The sequence below is a fragment of the Gekko japonicus genome, unplaced genomic scaffold (genome assembly GCF_001447785.1).
Source record: "Gekko japonicus isolate JY-2015 unplaced genomic scaffold, Gekko_japonicus_V1.1 scaffold908, whole genome shotgun sequence".
Classification (NCBI taxonomy): domain Eukaryota; kingdom Metazoa; phylum Chordata; class Lepidosauria; order Squamata; family Gekkonidae; genus Gekko; species Gekko japonicus.
Window position 1 is genome coordinate 365443 of NW_015172030.1, and position 14874 is coordinate 380316.

The 14874-nt window shown below is 50.6% G+C and overlaps 1 protein-coding gene across 2 annotated transcripts in view; it reads right to left on the reverse strand.

The window, feature by feature from the left end:
• PYGL (phosphorylase, glycogen, liver) overlaps window positions 1–1356 on the reverse strand; it is a 79162-nt gene extending 77806 nt beyond the window's left edge. Inside the window, exon 1 of one of the 2 annotated variants that reach the window (XM_015420607.1) lies at window positions 1309–1356. The gene's annotated coding sequence lies outside the window, so the exon portion shown is untranslated. Of the gene's footprint in view, window positions 1–1221; window positions 1270–1308 lie in introns of those variants that run through there. The other variant, XM_015420608.1, reaches the window with a different exon arrangement.
• Between the last annotated feature and the right edge of the window lie 13518 nt (window positions 1357–14874).

Here is a 14874-nt window from a genome sequence, read left to right on the forward strand (position 1 = left end):
CGAAAGGTTCCACGAGTGAACGAGAAGGAGGCAGGTTTCCCCCTCCCTTCCAGCCCAGTTCCGCCTCCGCTCCAAGGGCAGTCCAAGGGCAGGGGAAAAGCCCGAGGTTGCACCGGCGGGGCGATTGCGGAACACCCATTTGCAAAGACGGGGCGAGGCCGGAGGTTCCTCCAGCGGGCCACAGACCTCGGGGGAAAGGAAAAAGACGCCTCGGAGCCACAGCCCCCGTGCAAAGCCGCCCGCTCCAGCCAAAGAAAAGAAAAGTGTAAAAACAAGAGGCGCTGCAGAGGCCGGGCTGGCAGAAGCCTGCGTCACGTGTGAACGCCCGTGGTCTCGGACAAGCCGGGGCGAACCCCCGTCCCCCCCCCCACATTCCTGCGCGGGCCTGCAGCCGCTTCCTCCTCCCCGTTCCCCCGCAGAGCGGCTCCCCGAGGGGGAAGGCGTCGCAAAGGCAGTGTTCCCTCTAAGCCGAGTCGGTGTGAGCCAGCTCAGCGTTCTTTAGCCTCCAGCTCGCAGATTTTGGTTTCCGCTCAGGAAGGAGGGCGCCAGAGCAAACTGATTTACGCAGCATAGCCAAATTGCTCGCTCACGACTTCCATGCCAGCAGCTCACAGAGTAGCAGTTTTGCTCGCAAGACTCCACAGCTTGGAGGGAGGAGGGGTCGCCAGCAACGCTCCCTCTAAGCGGTGGAGTCTCGTGAGTAAAACATTCTACTTTGTGAGCTCCTGGCATTAAAGTGGTGAGCGGGCGATTTGGCTGCTGCATACATCAGTTTGCTCCGGAGCAATGCTCCCTCTAAGCCGTGGAGTCTCATGAGCAAAAATGCTCCTTTGTGAGCTGCTGGCATTCAAGTGGTGAGCGAGCGATTTGGCTCCTGCAGAAATTAGTTTGCTCTGGAGCAATGTTCCCTCTAAGCTGTGGAGTCTGGTGAGCAAAAATTCCACTTTGTGAACTACTGCCATTAAAGTTGTGAGTGAGCGATTTGGCAGCTGCATCAATTAGTTGGAGCCCTCCTTCCTGAGCCGAGACAAAAACGTGTGAGCCGGAGGCTAAAAAACCGTGCGCTGGCTCACACTCACTCAGCTTAGAGGGAACACTGCTCTGGAGCCCTCCTTCCTGAGCTAAGGCAAAAATCTGTGAGCCGGAGGCTAAAGAACGGTGAGCTAGCTCACACTCACTCAGCTTAGAGGGAACACTGGCCCTTCCCCCCCTCCTACCTACCGCGCTTGACACGCCCGGGGTAGCGCTCCCCGCGGCCCCAGGGCGCGCAGGTGGGCGCCGCTCCTGCAAGGGGCCGGCCGGACTCACCTCCCCGCGGCAGGCGTCGCTTCTCCCACCCCGTCGGGGACTCGCGCCGCGCAGCTCACCAGCCTTTGCAAACCTCCTCCCCGGGGGTGAGACGGCGAGAGCGAAAAAAAGAGGAATTCCTTCCCCGCCCTCCTTTTATAGGCGGCCATTCGCCCGGCCGCCCGCCTGTCAGCTTGCAGGCACCGCCCTCCCGGGGAAGTGTGCAGAGGGGGATGGGAAGAGAAGAAGGAATTGGCCCCGGCCCGGGGATGCGCCCTGCCTGGCCCACGTTTGGCCGCCCGAGTTGGGAACCCGGCCAGCCGCGGAGGGAGGGAGGGAGGGAGGGAGGGAAGCCGTTTGCAAAAGGCAAAGATTTCATAGTTAAGGAAAGAAGATAGATATAAAGATAAGCAGGGCCCTTCCGGGCGCTTTGCAAGTCCCGCAGTCTTTGCAAGTTCCGCAGCCTTTCTTTTCTGTTTTCTTTTTTTGCGCAAGGGAAAAAGAAAGCAGAAGTGCGTGCGGAGTGGGCGCCTCCGCCCTGGGGCTGGAGAGGCTGCACCTGTGGAGCGTCTGCCTGCCATAGTGACAGCGGGAGAAGAAGAAGAGGAGATTGGATTTACACCCCGCCCTTCACTACCCAAGGGAGTCTCTCAGAGCGGATTGCAAACTCCTGTGAGGCAGGTGGGGCTGAGAGAGCTCTGGGAGAACTTGTGACCGACCCAAGGTCACCCAGATGGCTGCACGTGAAGGAATGGGGACTCAAACCTGGTTCTCCAGATTAGAAGAAGAAGAAGAAGATTGGATTTACACCCCGCCCTTCACTACCCAAGGGAGTCTCAGAGCGGATTACAAACTCCTGTGAGGCAGGTGGGGCTGAGAGAGCGCTGAGAGAACTTGTGACTGACCCAAGGTCACCCAGATGGCTGCACGTGAAGGAGTGGGGAATCAAACCTGGTTCTCCAGATTAGAAGAAGAAGAAGAAGATTGGATTTACACCCCGCCCTTCACAACCCAGGGGAGTCTCAGAGCGGATTACAAACTCCTGTGAGGCAGGTGGGGCTGAGAGAGCTCGGAGAGAACTTGTGACTGACCCAAGGTCACCCAGATGGCTGCATGTGAAGGAGTGGGGAATCAAACCTGGTTCTCCAGATTAGAAGAAGAAGAAGAAGAGATTGGATTTACAGCCTGCCCTTCACTACCCAAAGGTGGCGGCGGGCTACCTCAGAGTGGAAGAAAAGCCCCACCAGGTGTTAAAAAAACCCAGGAGGGTCGGGTGCAGGTCGGAGAAAGCAGGCCTGTTCTGCCACACCTGATCTTCTGGATGTCCAGCTCTGTTTTGATTGTATTGACTCATTCTGCATAATCTGCCTGGAGCCCCTTGTGTGGGGCAGACTATAAATAAAGTTAATAAAATAAAGGGGGCTGCGGCAGTTTAAAATGCCTTTAAAATAGGGGTAAACCAAAAAAAAACAAACATAACTGTGAAATTAGCTTCTGTACATTTTCCGGGTTGTGTGGCCGTGGTCTTGGCATTGTAGGACCTGACGTTTCGCCAGTAACTGTGACTGGCATCCTCAGAGGTATAACACAGAAAGATGGAGTCCTCTCTGTGTCAAGGTGAGAAGAAAAATGGAAGCAGGTAATTTATGTCTACTCAGGAAGGTGGGGTAGGGCCGAGTCATTCTCTTGTAGGAGTTCCCCAGGCTGTGAAACATGCTAATGGAGGAGCTTTCCTGAGGAGGTTCTTTTGCATATGGATTGTTTCCTGAGGAAACAATCATTATCCTACAAGATAATGACTCAGCCCTACCCCACCTTCTGGAGTAGATATTTATTTATTTATTTTTCACATTTGTATCCCGCCCTCCCCAGTGGGCTCAGGGCGGCTAACAGGGGCAAAGTCATTAGCCATGCCATAGGTAAAAACATAGTAAAAACATCCAAACACTAAAACCACAGTACTCAATCCATTACTAGTATCCTAAGTCCAGGATAGTATCACCACAGTTCCAGATGGTACTCCCATGGTGTACGTGTCCAATGGTGACGGCTTATCAGATCTTGTACAATTTCCAGGTTCTTCCTCGGGCCTCGTCGATGCATCCTTTAAGATACCTTGACGGTGGTGGTATAATGGGGGGGCGGCTCCTACTCAAAGGCCTGGCGGAAGAGCTCCGTCTTGCAGGCCCTGCGGAACTGCACAAGGTACCTAAATTACCTGCCCACCATATTACCTTGACACAGAGAGTACTCCATCTTTCTGTGTTATACCTCTGAGGATGCCAGTCACAGTTACTGGTGAAACGTCAGGTTCTACAATGCCAAAACCACGGCCACACAACCCGGAAAATCTACAGCAACTAATGAACTCTGGCTGTGAAAGCCTCCCACAACATAATTGTGAAATAATTACTAAAGAACATTCACAACCTTAGGTTTCTAAAAAAAATCACAAAACAGTTTCTACATTCAAAAACTCAGATATAAGGTTCATTAAATACTCAGTTAAGTCCGAGAATTCAAAGCAATCTATCTATCGGTATTCCAGACACTTTTAAAGTGACGCGCACCAGAAATATACAGCACTTGCAGACTTCCGAAGCAATTACTTTCAAGGACGACTCGCTCATTCAAGAACTTTGAGATGTTCTTGTTTCAAGTTCTTGAATGAACGAGTCATCCTCGAAAAGGAATTGCTTCAGAAGCCTGCAAGTAGTGTATATTTGTGGTGCGCACCAATCTAAAATTGTCTGGAATACCGATGAATGGCTTGCTTTGAATTATTGGACTTGAGTATTTAATGTGTGTGCTCCATGACGGAGTGAGCTCCCGTCTCTGGTTCCAGCTCCTGCCAACCTAGCAGTTCGAAAACAAGAAATTGCAAGTAGATAAATAGGTACCACTTTGGTGGGAAGGTAACAGCGTTCCGTGCGCCTTGGTGTTCAGTCATGCCGGCCACATGACCACGGAAACGTCTTCGGACAGCGCTGGCTCTTCGGCTTTGAAACGGAGATGAGCACCGCAACCCTAGAGTCGGATTCGACCGGCTTTCGAGCAAGGGAACCTTTACCTTGTACTATTTAATGAACCTTATTTCTGAATTTTTACATACATAAACTGTGGGGTTTTTTTTGAGAAACATAAGGTTGTGAATGTTGTTTAGTAATTATTTCATAGTTATGTTTTTGTTTTTTAAAATAGGGGTGGAATCATCGTGGGTAGCCGCACGTCTGCTTCGGCCCTCGAGCACTGCCTGGAGCCAGACCCGGTATTATCTTCAACACGCTTGCTGCAGCGGTCATCTTCTGAGCAGCGGCACAATCAGATGTGCTCCAGGGCCTGGTGTGCAGAAGCCTCAGAGGGAGGTCTCTGTTTGTTCTTTTCCTGGTCACCCGCAGCATTCCAGCGCTGACTTGCTTTATATTGTCAGCCAGAACAATAAAGGGAAGTTTAGCTATGGAAGATGAAGAACAAAGGTTGCATCCAGTGGCACCTTTAAGACTGACAGAGTGTTATTCAAGGTATACGTTTTCTTGTGCACACCCACTTCTTCAGATACATCAAGATGGGTAGCCGTGTTAGTCTGTCTGTAGCAACAGAAAAGAGCAAGAGTCCAGTAGCTCCAGAAAGACTAAACTGATTTGTGGCAGGGGAGGAGCTTTCGTGAGTCACTGCTCGCTTCTTCAGAGTCCGGTAGCGCCTTAAAAAGGTAAAGGTTTCCCTTGCTCAAAAGCCAGTTGAATCCGACTCTAGGGTTGCGGTGCTCATCTCCGTTCCCAAGCCGAAGAGCCAGCGCTGTCCGAAGACGGAACACTGTTCCCTTCCCACCAAAGTGGTACCTATTTATCTACTTGCAATTTCTTGCTTTCGAACTGCTAGGTTGGCAGGAGCTGGAACTAGAGACGGGAGCTCACGCCGTCATGCGGCACACTCGGGTCTCGAACTGCTGAACTACTGACCTTCCACAGCCTGCAGTTCAGCATCTTAAAGACTAACAAAATTTCTGGCAGGGGAGAAGCTTTCGTGAGCCACCGCTCACTTCTTCAGGAAATAAGTATGTCAAAATTTCCTTCACTGTCCCCCCCTCCAAACTGAACCCAAACAAATGGTAGCCATATAAACGAAGCTTATCATCCCTGTTTGATCCTTGAATCTGTTAAACGTCTTCATTATGCTGTCTGATAATTTACTGCTCACCCTCTACCTATTTGGATGGAGTGGTGTAAGGAATAGCCGCCATTAGGCCTTTATGTTGTTTGGGTTTATCTCTTTTCTTGGGGTGTAAGTTTTGGCAGGCCCCGGGCCCGGCCTGCTAAAAGCAAATGGCTTGTTTTGGCTGTGTTCATCTGTGGCTCTTGGCTTTTAACAGAACCATCCCGGGGAGTTTCCCTAAGTCGTTTCAACCTACCAGTGTGCCAATTGGCTAAGTGTGTCCTGATTCGATAGTGGGTTCCTGGGCTGAGGCGAGGAGCAGAAGGAGGGCTCTCTAGGACCATACAAACGGTAATTTTGTTTCGGTATCTGTCTTGACTCTAATTGGGCCTTCCTGGCAACCAACCCTCCCCTTCCTATATGTAATGGTTGAGGAAATTCCGTTTCGCTGTACCTGAAGAAGTGTGCGTGCACATGAAACCTTATACCTTGCATAAAACTTGGTTGGAGCCAGTTTGGTGTAGTGGTTAAGTGCGCGGACTCTAATCTGGGAGAACCGGATTTGATTTCCCCACTCCTCCACTTGCAGCTGCTGGATGACCTTGGGCAAGCCATGGTTCTGTCAGAGCAGTTCTTGAAAAAGAGCAGTTTCTGTCCAGAGCTCTCTCAGCCTCACCTACCTCACAAGGGTGTCTGTTGTGGGGAAGGGAAAGGAGTTTGTAAGCCGCTCTGAGACTCCTTTGGGTAGTGAAGGGTGGGGTATAAATCCAATCTCCTCCTCCTCCTCTTCTTCTTCTCTTCTAATCTGGGAGAACCAGGTCTGATTCCCCACTCCTCCACTCGCATCTGCTGGATGACCTTGGGCAAGCCGTAGCTCTGGCACAGCTGTCCTTGAAAAAGAGCAGTTTCCGTCAAGAGCTCTCTCAGCCCCACCTACCTCACAGGGTGTCTGTTGTGGGGAGGGGAAGGGAGAGGCGTTTGCAAGCCGCTCTGAGACTCCTTTGGGTAGTGAAGGGCGGGGTATAAATCCAATTTCTTCTTCTTGAAAAAGAGCAGTTTCCGTCAAGAGCTCTCTCAGCCCCACCTACCCTCACAGGGTCTCTGTTGTGGGGAGGGGAAGGGAAAGGAGTTTGTAAGCTGCTCTGAGACTCCTTTGGGTAGTGAAGGGCGGGGTATAAATCCAATCTCTTCTTCTCTTCTTCTCTTCTTCTCTGGACCGGAATTTTGTTCTGCTGCTTCAAACCAACCCGGCGACTCACCTGGATCTGGGGAAGATGAATACAGAGCTGACTTCCACCCAACACAAACAAACAGGCTAAGCAATGCAAACATGAAAAGCATGCAGGGAATTTGAGCTGTGGATTGTCAAGAAGTTGCCCAGGTGTGCGCCCTCTGGGTCCTCTGCTCCAGAGCAAGAGGTGCCGAGACCATATGTGTATTTTAACCAGTGAAGGAGGAGATGGTAGTAAAGGAGGGGTGTGTTTAAGCAAAGAAAGGAGTAAATAGGTTGCAATGAGAAAGATCTCTGCGGTGAGAGGGCTTGCTGTTTTCACAGCAGATAAACCTGGATGGGTGAAAACCATCACAGCCAATTGATGGCAGCTCCATAGGGTTTTCAAGGTAGGAAATGTTCAAAGGTGGTTGGCCATGGCCTGCCTCTGCATAGCAACCTTGGACTTCTTGGTGGTCTCCCATCCAAATACTAACCAGGGCCGACCCTGCTTAGCTTCTGAAATCTGGCAAGATTGGGCTAGCCTGAGCCATCCATGTCAGGGCTTTAAAGGCAAAGGTTCCCTTGCTCGAAAGCCAGTCGAGTCCGACTTTAGGGTTGCGGTGCTCATCTCCGTTTCAAAGCCAAAGAGCCAGCGCTGTCCGAAGACGTTTCCGTGGTCATGTGGCCGGCATGACTAAACACCGAGGCACACGGAACGCTGTTCCCTTCCCACCTAAGTGGTACCTATTTATCTACTTGCAATTTCTTGCTTTCGAACTGCTAGGTTGGCAGGAGCTGGAACTAGAGACGGGAGCTCACTCCATCATGCGGCACCTGGATCTCGAACTGCTGAACTACCAACCTTCTACAGCCTGCAGTTCAGCGTCTTAACCACTTGAGCCACCGCAGCCCTATCAGGGCTTTGCAGATTAACAAATGCCTTGCTTTACTGTCATGGAGCTACCCAGTGAATACATGACACTGCGATCAAAGTTCATCTGTAGGAAAACATTTCAACCTCCCAGGGCACTCATGGGGGACCTCGAAGTAGCTGTTTTATTGCAACTTCAGAAACAGATTGGAAGAGGATATTGCTGAAATTACACGTTATTACATCACTCGGGACAATGGAACCCCCTGGGCTTAACAGAGATATCAGGTTCTTATCTCACTATACATGCTATGTCACTCAGTTCTTGTTTATACCCAGAGTTACTCTTTTGTTGGTCTTAAAGTTGCCACTGGACTCAAATTTAGTTCTCACGTCTGTGAACTCTTTTATTATCTGTATGCTAATTTGCTGCTATTCACAGGTCTTACCAACTGCTTTAATCCAGTCTTAGCTGTACGTAATCACTCAGTTACTTATACATCTTGACAATAGGTAGCCAGTTTGGTGTAGTGGTTAAGTGTGCGGACTCTAATCTGGGAGAACCGGGTTTGATTCGCTACTCCTCCACTTGCACCTTCCTGGCAACCAACCCTCCCCTTCCTATATGTAATGGTTGAGGAAATCCAGTTTCGCTGTACCTGAAGAAGTATGCGTGCACATGAAACCTTATACCTTGCATAAAACTTGGTTGGAGCCAGTTTGGTGTAGTGGTTAAGTGCGCGGACTCTGATCTGGGAGAACCGGATTTGATTTCCCCACTCCTCCACTTGCACCTGGCTGGATGACCTTGGGCAAGCCATAGTTCTGGCACAGCTGTCCTTGAAAAAAGAGCAGTTTCTGTCAGAGCTCTCTCAGCCCCAGCTGCCTCACAGGGTGTCTGTTGTGGGGAGGGGAAGGGAAAGGAGTTTGTAAGCCGCTCTGAGAATCCTTTGGGTAGTGAAGGATGGGGTATAAATCCAATCTCTTCTTCTTCTTCACTCAGAATCTCAGACTGAGAGAGCCCTACCTAATCCAATATCTTCTTCTTCTTCTCCTACTTCTTCTCCAATTCCCTCTTGAAGCTGTCCATGCTTGTAGCCACCACCAGTTCCTACAGCAGGGAATTCCATGTGTTAATTACTACACCAGTTTGGTGTCGTGGTTAAGTGTGCAGACTCTAACCTGGGAGAACTGGGTTTGATTCCCCACTCCTCCACGTGCACCTGGCTGGATGACCTTGGGCAAGCCGTAGTTCTGATAAGAGCTGTCCTTGAAAAAGAGCCGTTTCTGTCAGAGCTCTCTCAGCCCCACCTCCCTCACAGGGGGTGCCTGTTGTGGGGAGGGGAAGGGAAAGGAGTTTGTAAGCCGCTCTGAGAATTCTTTGGGTAGTGAAGGGTGGGGTATAAATCCAATCTCCTCCTCCTCCTTTTTCCTGGCAACTAACCCACACACACACACACCTATGGGAGGTCCACTTCTATGAGCCCCCAAAGAAGGTGCCCCAATCTTCCATTATTTCGAATGGAGGAAAGGCATTTAAAAGGAACGCGGTCCTTTTAAATGTGACAACCAGAACTCCCTTTGGAGTCCAAGTCATGTTTCTTCCCTCCCCTCTCCCGGAGTGATGTCCTTGCTCCTGGCTCCACCCCCAAAGTCCCTAGATATTTCCGGAGTTGGATCTGGCAACCCTACCTCCGAAGGGTAAAATGCCATAAAGTCCACCCTTCCAAAGCATCCATTTTCTCCAGGGGGGGTGAACCCTGTCACTCTGTGGTGGAGTGGTTAAGAGCATGGACTCTAATCTGGGAGAGCCGGGTTTGATTCCCCACTCCTCCACTCGCAGCTGCTGGTGTGACCTTGGGTCAGACACAAGTTCTCTCAAGGGCAGTCCTCGGGGGAGCTCTCTCAGCCCCACCTGCCTCATAGGGTGCCTGTTGTGGGGAGGGGAAGGGAAAGGAGATTGTCAGCCACTCTGAGACTCCTTCGGGTAGTGAAGGGCGGGGTATAAATCCAATCTCCTCCTCCTCCTCCTCCTTCTTCCCCGTGAGGCAGCGGCACTATTGGAATTCCAGCACCATCTCCAGTTAAACTGCTGTGTTTTATTGGTTTTAATCTGTCTCAATTTATGTTTTATATTACTGTATTGTGCGCCGCCCTGAACCCCCAGTCCTTTGGGGGAGTGTGGTTGAGAACTCAAAAAAAATGCAAATAAATAAGAAAATAAATCTCAACCTTCGTTGTTCTCCCAGGCAGTGTTCCCTCTAAGCTGAGTCAGTGTGAGCTAGCTCCCAGTTGTTCAGCCTCCGGCGCACACATTTTCTGTCTCAGCCCAGAGCAAACTGATTTATGCAGCAGCTCAATCGCTCGCTCACAGCTTTAATGCCAGGAGCTCACAAAGTAGAATTTTTGCTCACAAGGCTCCACAGCTTAGAGGGAGCACTGCTCCCGGGAGAACTCCCGCCAACATGGACAGTGTGGTGACCAGCAATGTTCCCTCTAAGCTGTGGAGACTTGTGAGCAAAAATTCTGCTTTGTGAGCTACTGGCATTAAAGTGGTGAGCGAGCGATTTGGCTACTGCATAAATTAGTTTGTTCTGGAGCCCATCCTTCCTGAGCTAAGACAAAAATGCGTGAGCCGGAGGCTTAAAAAATGTGAGCTAACTCACACTAACTCATCTTAGAGGGAACATTGGTGACCAGTGTTCCCTCTAAGCTGAGTTAGTGTGAGCTAGCTCAGTTTTTTAGCCTCCGGCTCACAGATTTTGTCTCCGCTCAGGAAGGATGGCACCAGAGCGAACTAAATGATGCAGCAGCCAAATCGCTCACTCACGAAGAAGAAGCAGAAGAAGAAGAAGAAGAGATTGGATTTATACCCCGCCCTTCACTCGGAGTCTCAGAGCGGCTTACAAACTCCTCTCCCTTCCCCTCCCCACAACAGACACCCTGGGAGGTGGGTGGGGCTGAGAGAGCTCTTGACAGAAACTGCTCTTTTTCAAGGACAGCTCTAAGAACATAAGAACATAAGAGATGCCAATGTTGGATCAGTCCAAAGGCCCATCCAGTCCAACACTCTGTATCCCACAGTGGCCAGAAATACCAGGTGCCATCAGGAGGTCCACCAGTGGGGCCAGGACATTAGAAGCCCTCCCACTGTTGACCCCCCCCCCCAAGCACCAAGATGACAGAGCATCACTTGCCCCAGCGTCCCTATCTATACCTTGTGGCTAATAGCCACTGATGGACCTCTGCTCCATATGCTTATCCAATTCCCTTTTGAAGCCGTCCATGCTTGTAGCTGCCACCACTTCCTGTGGCAGAACTATGGCTTGCCCAAGGTCATCGAGCCAGCTGCAAGTGGAGGAGTGGGGGAATCAAACCCGGTTCTCCCAGATTAGAGTCCGCACACTTAACCACGACACCAAACTGGCTCTAATGACTTTAATGCCCGTAGCTCACAAAGTAGAATTTTTGCTCACAAGACTTTGAAGCTTAGAGGGAGCGTTGGTGGCGACTCAGAATAACGGCTGCTCCCCTAGAACCGTTCAGAGGCGGACAAGCCCGATGAACATGGTGCCGAGCGACGGGGTCAGCCGGGGCTTCCGCGCGCACCTCACCTGCCCCCAGGTGAGCCTGCTGTTCCAGACTGAACCACGAAAGAGCCCCTGATGGGATTAGAGTCTGACGGGGAGCTTAGACCCCGCTTGCTCATCAAGTCGAGGCGGCTAACTCCAGTCCGAAGGGGAGCCGAGCGCCCGCTGGGAATGGCTTTTGGGTGTCAAGGAGAGGTTGTCCTCCAGCCGGGAGATGCTTCTAAAACCCCCCGCGGTAATTCTGCTTTAGAGGGTCGGCCAGGGGTCACGATATTAGAGGCGACGCGAGGAAGGAGCTTTTCCTTTCCTTGGGCCGGGAGGGATTAAAGGCACGCCTTTGGTCTGCAAAGGGCAGGTGGTTCCTGGACAAGCTGAGGACGGGCAGAGCATTGCTGGACAGCGTAGCACATGAAGCGTAGCACATGAATCAGAGCCTGGGTCCATCACAGTATTGTCTGCTTAGGCTGGCAGCCGCTCTCCAGGGTCTCAGAGATCTTTCACATCACCTCCTGCTTGGTCCTGTTAAACTGGAGATGCCAGGAATTGAACCTCCTGCAAGCCAAGCAGAGGATCTACCTCTGAGCCACAGCCCCTCTTTACAGCTCCTCTCCAGGGTCTCAGGCGGAGGTCTTTCCCATCACCTACTGAGTGGTCCTTTCAACTGGAGATGCTGGGGATTGAACCTGGGACCTTCTGCATGCCAAGCAGAGGCTCTGCCACTGAGTCACAGCCCCTCTTTACAGCCCTCCAGGGTCCCAGGCTGAGGTCTTTCCCATCACCTCCTGCCTGGTCTTTTTAAACTGGAGATGCCGGGGATTGAACCTGGGACCTTCTGCGTGCCAGGCAGAGGCTCTGCCACTGAGCCACAGCCCCTCTTTATAGCTCTCCAGGGACTCAGGCGGAGGTCTTTCCCATCACCCACTGCCTGGTCCTTTCAACAGGAGATGCCGAGGATTGAACCTGGGACCTCCTGCATGCCAGGCAGATGCTCTTCCACTGAGCCACAGCCCCTCTTTACAGCTCTCCAGGGTCTCAGGCAGAGGCCTTTCCCATCACCCACTGCCTGGTCCTTTCACCTGGAGATGCCGGGGATTGAACCTGGGACCTTCTGCATGCCAAGCAGAGGCTCTTCCACTGAGCCACGGCCCCTCCCCAAACTTATAAGCACCCATGAAGCTGCCTTTTACTGAACCAGATCCTTGGTCCATCAAGGTCAGCATTGTTTACTCACACTGGCAGCGGCTCTCCGGGGAGAAGAGAAGAGATTGGATTTATACCCCATGGCCCTTCACTACCCGAAGGAGTCTCAGAACGGCTAACAATCCCCTTCCCCTCACCACAACAGACACCCTGTGAGGTCGGTGGGGCTGAGAGAGCGTTGTTCAAGGACCGCTCGTGAGAGAACAGCTCTGCGAGAAGTTGTGACTGACCAAAAATTACGCCAGCAGCTGCATCTGGAGGAGGAGTGGGGACTCAAACCCGGTTCTCCCAGATTAGAGTCCGCACTCTTAACCACAGAACCAAACTGGCTCTTTTCCCCATCACCTCCTGCCTGGTCCTATTAACTAGAGATGTCGGGGATTGAACCTGGGACCTTCCGCATGCCGAGCAGCAGTTTTACCACTGAGCTACAGCTCTTTCGCTGTAATCTGGGGCACAACTGGCCCTCAGGCTCTGGGCAGCGCCACAGGTTGTGTTTTCTGGGTTTTGTGCTGTGGTTTCCAGCAGCAGACCCTGGAAAGTGTGTTGAACATGTAGGCCCTTTTGTTTCCACACCAGGCTTGCCCCAGGAATCCCCGATCTGTGCAAACAAGTGACGCCAGGACTCGCAGTTAGCTTTGCGAGCGCTCTCCCTGGCCCGTGAGCCCTTTTCGTTGGTTTTTCAGTGCTCTGTTTGCACTGTGTGCAACGTCACGATTTTGTTTGTTCAGGGCCGCCTGTTTTGCCTTCTGACCTGATTGTGAAGCTGCAGGGGACTGGATCGCAATAAGACACAATATCAGGCAGCGTGCGAGAGGTATTTGTCTCGGTGGAAAAGGCTGAAGGGGAAGGATGCAGTGTAAGGGGGAAAGGCCCAAGATGACGGAGCCCTAGATAGGGGGGGAAGAGCGTAAGGGATCCCCCAACTTTTAACTCTGTCCCTAATTTGTTAATTATCATTCATCAGGCCATAAAGAGAGAACAGTCCAGCAAAACATTACTAAATCCCTCTGTGTCCAATGGATCAAAACTGCCTGGCTTTTGGCCCTGCCACGAGAAAGGAATGAACGAACTCAGCCACCGAATGCATTGTAAATGATCGGATGAAACCCACAGTAGTGTGTGCCTGCCGAATCTCTGCACGATTCCCTGTCTGGCCTCGTCTAAGGTAGAGATGTAAAATTTCCAGAAATTTTGAAGCTTGGAAAAAAATGGAAATTTTGGGAAAAATTGAAAAAAATGCTACATTAGCATTTCTTTTGTCTTTTCTAGATTGAAAGTCATTCTGTTACTTTAGGAAGATAAAATATGACTATGGACATTTTTACTTGGCATGAAATTATCACAACTAGCATATTAAAAATATAGTGTATCCAAACAATTATTACAAACAGAATACCCACCTACATGCAAAAACAAAACTGAAACTTTTTTATTGTCTTCTGACAATCGCACCTCCTAAAGGAAGAAATGCATCTTGTTCTTGCATTGGAGAGTTCAGTTTGTAACCTAGGACTTGCTTGTCCTCAGTGCACAGAAATTAGATCAATCTGATACCATATATATAGATTTTAGAAATGATTTGGAAAATATTTGAACACCTTGTCTTAAAATATTTTATTCATCATGTTAAAATAAAACGTTCCATAATAAAAAAAATTATTTTCTTTTTTCAATTTTTTCCAATTTTTCGGGAAAAAAACCAAAAAAGGCTTCAGGGAAAAAACGGGTTTTTCCCGAATTTTTCCGGTTTTTTTCCGGGCCTTCACATCTCTAATCTAAGGTCCCTTCCAACTGTATGATTCTATGATTGTATGAACGACGAGGTTAGCTCATGCTTACTTTTCTCACTGAAATCAGTAGGTGTGCTTAACTTTTGTCGAATCCCGTCAGAAAACAGCAGGTTAAATCCATCCTCACGGAAGAGGGTCATGTGCACCTGTGCACAACTTCTACAGGGTGTCAGTTAACAGAGCGATGCCTACTGTATTGCTCCAGAGACAAGATAAGGGCAGGTTATAGCTAGATTCTTGAGGCCAGGATGTCCTGTTAAATTACGCAAGGCCCTCTTGGCCCATGGCACTTCTCTCGTCTTGCTCCCGCTTGCGCCTGTGGTATGGAGTTCCACTACCTGACTGTAGGGTTACCAGCTCTGGGTTGGGAAACACCTGGAGATTTGGAGGTGGAAACTTGGGAGGGTGGAATTTGGGGAGAGGAGGGACCTTGGCAGGGTCCAAGGCCATAGAGTCCCCCATCCAAAGCAGCCAGTTTGGTGTCGTGGTGAAGTGCGCGGACTCCAATCCGGGAGAACTGGGTTTGATTCCCCAGTCCTCCACGTGCACCTGGCTGGATGACCTTGGGCAAGCCGTAGTTCTGTTGGGTTAGGGTCTCTCAGCCCCACCTACCTCACAGGGTGTCTGTTGTGGGGAGGGGAAGGGAAAGGAGTTCGTAAGCTGCTCTGACACTCCTTTGGGTAGTGAAGGGCAGGGTATAAATCCAGTCTCTTCTTCTTCCCTCAGAGCTGTTCTCTCAAGGGCAGTTCTCGAAAGAGCTCTCTCAGC